Source organism: Vipera ursinii (assembly GCF_947247035.1).
Source record: "Vipera ursinii genome assembly, chromosome: 6".
Lineage (NCBI taxonomy): Eukaryota > Metazoa > Chordata > Lepidosauria > Squamata > Viperidae > Vipera > Vipera ursinii.
In genome coordinates this window covers 63,651,657-63,661,251 of record NC_139515.1, presented here as the reverse complement: position 1 = coordinate 63,661,251, position 9,595 = coordinate 63,651,657, and positions in this window count along the sequence as shown.

The following is a 9,595-nucleotide window of genomic DNA, read 5'->3' as shown; positions in this document are numbered from 1 at the left end:
TCTAGTCACTGCAGGTAAGAAAGCTCCCTTCTAGCTCCACTTACGAGCCCAGCCCAGCCCAGCTCTCCTTCTGCTGAATGAAGGGAGAGGCTAGGGGGAGGGTGGGGGAACTGCTTGTCTCACAGGGTTAGGCAGATCAAGATGTATGTCAGTTGCGCCTGGGAATGGTGCCACCAGCCAATTGGCATCGATTTAGAGGGAGCAAGCAGGAGGAAAAGGAGAGAGAGAGATTGAGAGATTGGCAGAGTGACAGAGAGATTATGATAGAAGGAAAGAGCATGGAGGGGAGGAGGATGAAGGGAAGTGAGGGGGTGTAAGAAGAAAAAAGGAAGCAGGAGGGGGTGTGCAATAGTGCAGTTATAACAGATGGTGACAGAGCAGGAAAGAGAGGAGAGAGGTAAGTGGGGGGGGGGGGGAAGGAAAAAGGAAAAATCTGGAAAGAAGCTCAGTGATGCTCCTGGAGTGTTGCTAAGAAGAAAGGTCCCTGGGCTAAGGCTAAACTGGATCTCTTGTCTGGTCACTATTGATTTCTATTTGTGTGTGTTTTTTTTCTTTCCATCCAAGATTTCTGTGAAGTTTTATGGACTTACACATTCAGAATTCCTTGCTGTAATGCCTGCCTGTCAGTGATGCCGTTTGTCCCTCCACCATCCTACTTGTTAATTCATAAATATGCTTTGGCCTTTCTTAATTTGATGTTATGTAACTTGTTTATATGTGAGCCTGGTGGGGAGGGGTAGCACTTTTGTAAGTGATGTTTAATGCAAGCGCTTTGTATTTCTAATCTCTCTAGCTGCAGTAATAAAAGTCATAATTGGCTCAAAAAGTAAATCTGGTATTTTAATTTGTTTTTTCCCCCTCAATGTCTTGTTATATTTAATAAGCTATAAATTGATTGCTTTGCTTAATCTAGCCAATGTTATTCTGCATTCTCTTTGCAGCAACAATATCCAGAGGAGATTCATTCAAGACTATTCTAAAGATGCAAATGAAGAAAACATGTCATTAATGGTTCATTAGACATCCCATAATATTTAAGTTGACAGTTGTCAATATTTTAACATGCAGAAGTGCTATGACTGCTCTCCTTCCCCCTCTAGCAGTGATTAGCTGACATGCTACGTGGAAAAAAAAGTTGTGTGATTGCTTCACATTTTGGGGGCAAAATCATATGTGAATAAATGTTGAATTTTTTGGCTGCTTTTTAGGATTATAAATTAAAATGTTCAAAGGCTTTTCCCTCGTGTACAGATTATGCTTCCATGAATGAACTATTAAAAATTGGACAGCATTGTGCACTTAGCAGACATATTTGTCTAACCACACTTTGGATTAATAAACGGAGACATGTACAGTCTCTTCTGTCCTCCTTAATTTTATCATAATTTTGCATTACATCTGAAAAAAAGAAACTATGGTTACCAGCTTTGGAACAGGCTTTGACTTGAAAAACCATATTATACAATGGATTTAAGATTCAGAATTGTGCTAAAGCTGACAATTGGAGATCCCTAATTTGGACTAAAAAAATTAACCGTGGCAAATTGGAGATTTCCAGGTTCCCAAAGAAGGGAGGAGAGGTAAGGATCCAAATGAACATCTATCTAGCATTATCAGCTGCAAGTTTATTTATACATTTAGTCTCAGTCTTCACTTTCCAAGACAAAATTGCTAAGACTGATGGGACCTCTTTTTATTTTCTTAGCTGGTTTCCTCCAGATACTAGTTTTTGCATGTGGTGAGTTTAGTGGTATTTGGTTTTAGGAAGAACCTTTAAGATTATAGACAGGCATGTCATATCTGATTTCTCCAGAATGATCATCCTGATGGCACAATCATGGCAGTTACTCCTTTTCATTAAGGAGCTGATAAAAGCACTTTGATTCAATGTAGCAATTTCAGGATTATTATTATTTTAATTTGATGTAGTGTCTTGCCAGGAGTCTGGGCACTGCATTTTGTATCAGCTGTAGCTTCTAATTGTCTCCAAAGGTTACCCCTTGCAAGTACATTGCAATACTCCATCTGAATTGTGGTCCAGGTACATATTACTATTGCAGCAGATGTTGATTCAGATAGCCAAGGCTGGAGAAAATCTTCCCCAATCACGGTTTCCATCTGCTGTTTAAGCAGGAACTTTCAGACCTGCTTCTGGCCAAAACTTTCAGGAAAAATCTTATCAACTCTTTCAGGAGGGAACATAGTTTCATCCAGAGTTATTATCAAGAAAATATTATTACATTGCCCCAATGTCTATTGATGACAAATAGCTCTATTTTCAAAGATGTAATATGAATTTATTTCACCACATTCAGAATTCTACAGCTTCCAAGATATCAAATGATATCAAAAATATGCCTAGCCTGGCTTCCGGTTCCAGATCCCAGTGCGGCCAGATGCGTGAGGGAATCGTTCCTCATGTTGCCTGGATTTCTTCTTGGGGGGGGCTGTAAAGGGGTCAAAAGTCACCCTGGAGGGGTGATGAGTGAGGGAGAGGTCTCTCCAGTTGGTGGTAGAAGATCAGCGGCCCTCCCGTTGGCTTGGAGCTACTCTCCAAACCAAAGAAGAAAGGATTGGCCACTCCCATGGCCCATCATTTAGCTGTCTCCTGCCGAAGCCAAAATCACAACAAAGAACTTGAAAGCACTTGAAAACTGGCTGAGAATTGCGTTCTTCTTTTCCTAATTGTCTACTCTTCCTGTCAAAGCTTTCCGACTATTTATAATTACTACAAAATGGATAATGATCAGCCACAAACCTCGCTTGACTATAATCTTATATTTGAAACAATCTATAGAGTCACTGAGATGTCTATCTCCAGATTAAATAATTTACATGCCAACTTTAATTTACAAACTGAAACCCAGACTGCATCTAAAGAATTTATACTTCAGAATATAACAAACTTGGAAGATACTACTATTGAGACAGAGGAATATAAGCAAAAACAAAAAAAGTACTAAAAAAACCCTATTATCCAAAACTTGACTTTACCCAAAGAGTGGAATTAACATGGCAACAATATAATCACTATAAATGGTTCAACCTTTGTACATCGCTGATGGTTGGATGGCCTCCTCTGGTGCAAATAATATGCATGTGAGCAAAGGAAGACCTACTTGGCAATTTAAAGCCCTTAGTCTGGAAACCCGACTGGCAAAAAAAGGAACCTAGAGTTAGATTTTTAAAAAATGAATTCCTAGAGAACTATGATAGGTCATTTTGTTAGTAATTAGTGACTTATTAAGATCTGAAATAGAAAATATTCATGAGATAGAATTAAAATGTGTTTAAGTACTTATTAGGCTTATTCCAAATATTATAACATTATATATTGACATAATGGAAAATTGGCTTATGGATCCTATCTTTGATGTTAAAATTTTGGTTATGTATAAGTAGAAGTAGATTGATAAATATAGGCTTTCTGATTGATAACTTGTGTCGTATCAGGATATGAAACAAACAATGTTCTTTAGGTAGAAGTTAGCTATTTAACTATTGGGTGTATGTTAGATGATACAATCTTTGATGTAATAAAATAAGGGAATTTTGGGTTCTGAATACTATTTGGGATGTCAAAGGTTAAACTTGGATACTACAATTAACATCAAAATTAGATAAACTCTAATAACAGGATATAGATATACTTCATTGAAATTGGACTGACAAAATCTTTTTTAATTGACCATGCTATTCTTATAAATCTGTTATTTTAAATATGTTGTATTGAATGTTGAGGGAAATAGAGAAGGATGCTATGATAATGTAACCTGAACTATGTACTGCAAACTCTGTTATTCAATTGATGACTACCCAGGTACCATGATGCTTTCTAGATATATAGGTTGTAAATTGAAAAAACTAATAAAAATATGTTTTGTTTTTTCAAAAAATATGCCTAGCCCAAGGTGTTTAAATTTAGGATAGGTGAATTATAATTATATTCAAATGTATCTATAGGATCAGATAATTTATCAAAATGAAACAAACAATGCAGACACCTCCCTTTTTTGTATAAAGCATGTATAACAGAGGAAAGACATTATGTCAGCATCACCAGAATACCTGTCCCCTCCCCTTTGCCTCTCCCTGCTTTCTGCCCAGTGGATTAATACATAATTAATTTGACGATATACTGGTATCTAGATATCTAGGACTTGTTTGTCTTCTGGTTTATCCTTACTGGCAATTTTGGATGATGGCACCACAGTTTACTGGTGGACCCCTTACTAAGCTTAGATGGTTGCTGATGGCTAGAATTTTTAAAAAATAATATAAAATTAACTGGACCATGTGTTCATCTTTTCTCATAATTCCTGATTGCTTACCATAAATTAACTATACTTAATTATGAGGACCTTAACTACTGTTTCATTAGGCAGCAACATCTGGCAGCCTTTGGTACAGAAAATGTGTCAGACCTCATTAGAACTTGGTCGGGAGATTACTAGAAAATATGGAGTCATAGGCTAGGTTGGAAAGAAGCCGATGGCATCTTAAATTACTTCTTTTCTCTAACCAGAAAAGAGCATGAAGTTTAGCTTGATTTGGAGACATTGTCTTTATAACAGTATAAGAGTCCCTAGGTATGCAGTTTTGTCCTGATTACTTCTAATTTCAAAGACAGGGGAGACAAAAATGTGGAAGAATTGCAACTTATTTTTAGAAAACTAAAATATAGCCCTATCCTAATCATTTGATAATAGATAATGCTCCTCTACTCCCAATCCACTTTACTGTAGGAAGTAATCCTCATGAATATGTAGAGGGGAGATTTCGATAGGCTGCTGTTATGATAACGAAATAGTATTTAAATATGAAATTCTAGGCATGTTCACTTTTTAAAAGGATCATCTTTACCAAGAAACTTAATATGATTCCCCTTGCCCCAAAATATCAAGGAAATATTATTTGTGAAGCACAGAAGGGGAGAATGTGCAGGGGTGCATAGAATATTTACTGTCTGTTTCACCTTTGGAATAAGTAAATACATTATTAAATATATTATTACCTAAGTGAAGGATTTCCTATAAAATCATGTCTTCAGAGCAACCAAAGTGTGCCATTAAAAAAGAACAGAACATGTCAGCTATTTTCTTCTGTCTCTACATGCTTTGTGTGTGCGAGTGTGTGTTTTCAGAGAATCTGCCTTGGCATTTATCTAGAGTTCAACAACACCCACCTTTTTTTTTGCTTCTGCCTATCTGTCTTTGTTTCTTTCTAGCTCCTGGGTTTGTCCTTCATCTCCTGCTTACAGCCCACCTTTTTCTGCTTTGCTCAAGGGAGTTTGTTTTCTGTGATTATACTGTAGTCTGCATGCCTCACTAAGCCACAAGGTTCAGAGGACCAACTGCAGAAACTATTCCCCATGAATGTGGAACAGAGCTTAACTTTGTGTTGTTTCTGGTGTCCATTAAGATAGCATTAATGTTTTGACAGCTACATCTTGCCACTACTCTGTCTGCTATTTTAATGTTTGAGATTACGTTGTTTTCTGCTCCATTTAAAGATAGAATATGAAGAAAAAGGAAACTGTTATAGAGCTGTCTTTCCATCTTCTTCTGAACAGTATTGGTCTTTACATGTATATATATATGTCCCTTGCTTCCTAGCTAATAAACAGAGAAAGAGCCTGTGGCCTAGGGGTTAAAACAACTGCCTAATATATAATTAGCCCAGGTTCGAATCTCAGATAAGGGGTATGACTCACTGATGAGAACAAAATAAGTTTGAAATGGCCATATCAGCCTCCCTAATTCTTTATTAGCAATTTGAATAATTTACACAAATAACGAACTGTCTTAAGTTGTGACTATAGCCTGCGGATAGCCTTGGGCTAGGCTGAAACAGGAAAGAAGATTTAACTAGCAAGGTATTCAAAAGACTTAACAAATACTTAACACATATATCTCCCTTGCTTCCTAGCTAATAAAGAGAGAAAGAGCCTGTGGCCTAGGGGTTAAAACAACTGCCTAATATATAATTAGCCCAGGTTCGAATCTCAGATAAAGGGTATGACTGACTGAAGAGAATAAAATAAGTTTGAAATGGCCATATCAGCCTATATATATATCTTTAAAAAAAGTATGCAAGAGCTGCATATCCCAAAATGGTGTATGCTGGGGAAAACAATTATGTGGTCATTTTCCTCTATAAATCTTGAGAGAAGCACATGTGGAATCTCTACAACCAGTCTATTCCCCCAAACCATCTAAAATTGTATGCCCTTAATAATACTTTTCCTTCCCATCTTTTTTTAAAACTGTTTTACCACATGAAAAGACCTTGCAAATTCCAAAGCATGAGTGATTTTGTCCAGTTGTCTCTCCAGCATTCTTGAGTCCCATTTACTGAAATGAGAGAGATCCACAGGGTCTTTTAGTCACCTTTGTTTGAATCCACATAAAAGCATTTCATCATCTTTATAACCCAGATCCCAATTGTGAGTAAAGGAGGGGGAATAGAACAACCCATAACTCCCCATCAAACACAGGTGGCAGCCTTCAGCCCCACCTGGCAGGAGGTCTTGGAGTGAAGTGGCTGCATACTGAAAGTCTTCTCTTTTCCTTTTCTTCACCAAGTTCTCTCAACGATAAGCTCTTAACAATGGTACAAAGTGAGAATGTTCCTTGGAGCATAAGCCAATTGTGGCTTCCTTATAAAATTGTAGTTACGTAATGTATAGCTGACATGATGTCTGAATCCAACATTATTGTGTTTTGGGAATGTTTGGTTTATATCCAGCTTTTCAAGGAGAGGATATAGTATGGGTCCAATCTGAGCAGCAGTCTCCAAATTTTCAGACAGGGGGCATTCCCATCTTTTGCTGGAGATCCTGGGGTGAGTTTTTTGCATGCAAAACATATAATTTGACAAGTGAACACCAGTGAATTTTCGCATGCAAACCTGTAATTGACCACTGAATTACAGTAAATGTCTCATCTAATCACATGAAAAAAGAACATAGCTGCAATGTTGCGTGGTTGAATGGAGAGACGGACACTTGAGCTGGGTAGTATTTCTTTATTGAGTCAAAAATGAAGCTGGAGCAAAGGGGTTACCTGGCGTCTCTTTATACCTGCCCAGGTGAATGGTGACCAATAGATTTAAACCTGGGCTTCCCGCCAGTGCAGGTGGTCAATGGATTTAAACCCTGGCTTCCCGCCAGAGCTGACCATGCCCTGGGGCTGTCAACGACTCGCCCTATTCAGGCTTTCCCGCCAAAAGCGGTCATAGCCTGGAGCTGTCCAGCCCCCTGCTGTGCTGACATTTCCGTGTATGCTTTAAAGGCATACACTACAATAGCCATATCAAACATTTTATCTGGCACAGTAGACTAGGCATCACATCCAACTGGTACTGTAGAAGAATTGACATTAAGTAAATTGCAGTTAATCTGTAAAATGCCTTGTAGGTATAATTTTCTGCTACCGGTATGTTTTTTTGTGAGTAAGAAGGGGATTCTTCCATTCCTTTGTGTTCTTTTATCTGGGTGAGGGTCTTCTTGATTGTATCTGTTGCTCTGAACTTTGTTGCAGCTAATAAAATATGTAGCAACAAAACTATGAGAAAATGGCACCTTTGGGAAGTTGTTCAAGAATATACCTTACTGATCATCATTTAAAGCCATGCCCCTTCCCTGGTTCTTAGCATCATCCAGTAACACAGGTGCCCACAGCTGCCGATTCTACTGCTGCACCATAAGGATAGCTGTCATCAGTTTTATTTTAGCAACCAGTAGGCTATTAGTCTTGATCGGTGACTCATTCTATTGCCTCCTTGCTCCTTCCAGCATTCAGCTTCTGTCTCTGCTTCTTGCTGGCAGATTAGTGAAAGCAGAGAGATTGGAATAACAGCAGAGATCTGCACCATTCTTTGTAGGTGCCCAGAAGCACTCCAGCAGGAGAAAAGTGCCAGAAAGGCATGGGTCTCACCCTAAATTAAGAAACTCCCTAATAATGCAGACTTTCTCATTGCCAAAACCACTGGCTTGTATAACATAGAGTTATTTATGCTCATTGGCACCATTCTGTGGGTAGGAGAAAGCTGCAAGTGCACTGATACAGAAAAGCCTGGCATATAAGAAACAAGGAATAAGGGTGCCTTCCTGCAGATATGGTTTGTACCAACCATCCCACTCACACACACATGCCGTTTATGTGTCACACACAGCGTGAGCAGGCGAGGAATTCTTACTGTGAATAAGGAAGTTGAGACCAGAGGCTTCTCAGTGAGCCTAATTTTGTTCCTGATATGTTTTATGTCAGAAAGACAGATTTATAGTTCTTAAATACAATTTAGAATGGCTGAAATGCATTTCTTAGTATCAGGGGTAAAGTAAAGTTAAATTAAGATTTGCTAGTAGTTCACTGGATGGCTTGAAAAGGTTTCTGACTCCTAATTGTTTAAAAATCATTTAACAACAGCATTAGACAGTTGTTGATTTGTGCTTGAATATGCCAATAATACAAGTGCATAGCTCATAGCTTATAGCAGGTACAGTAATTGTCTGTCCTTTAAGCCAGCATTTAAGTTGCCATGCAACCATGGCAACTTAAAATGAGTGGACCTCAATTTCCAGAATTCCCCAGCCAGCATGCTCTAATACATCATCTTTCACAGCTGGTTCCAGTTGGACGATTTTGAGATTTTAGAAAAAAAGTGATGAAGTCCCTATTGATCCAAAGTCATCCCAATCAGATTTGACTAGCTTGATGATCTAGCTGTTAGAAGAGATATCTTTTGTATCTTTAGTAAATGTCTTCAGTGAACTGGACTCTTCCTTAAAAGGCAATTGTGAAAAAATGGCAAGATCTTTGGCACAGATGAAAACCCAGCCAACCTATACCTTCACAGTATGAAGCTGTATCCATTTGTTAATCCACAAAGATATATCCAATGTAGGCTTAATCACATCACTCATTTTAGCATGTTCACGTGGTTCTTGTGCATCTGGTAGGTTGCCATGTAATTATATATTGTCAAGAGTCACATTGTTTTTACCACGCAACGTCTGCCATGAACAAATATTTGCAATTCTAAATTAGAATTGATGTAACACTACCAACATGTAGGCACCCTGGCTTAGCTCAGAGCCTCATTAAAAAGCTTCCTGTAAGACAGAAGACAGTGAAGCAATTTGGAGTGTTTGGGTTGAGAGTAACAGACACTGGGCAAGAAGGTAAAAGGCAAACCACCAGCCCTACCAGAAGACCTACTGGTAAAACAAAATGTAGCATGAAGTTAGCATCTTCCAAAACCATTAAATGTCCAGGTTACCCTTTCAGAAGGGCTACAGGAACAATACAGAACAGGAAACCCAATAATGAAATTATGGACCTGTGACTACGATATCTTATGTACTAAAAATTGGGATCATGCTGTCTAATCAACATAATATCTACCAAGGGCACATTACTTCTCAGTAATGACATCCATTCTAAATTCTAATTTAGTATTTATGAGGAATAAACTTCATCAGTTGTGTGCTCATAATATTGCCAAATGAGATAGATTGGTCAATAAGTAGCAGAACAGCCAGCATCTCAGCAACCTATCTCTGACAATGTGTATCTTTATTAGCACCCATACA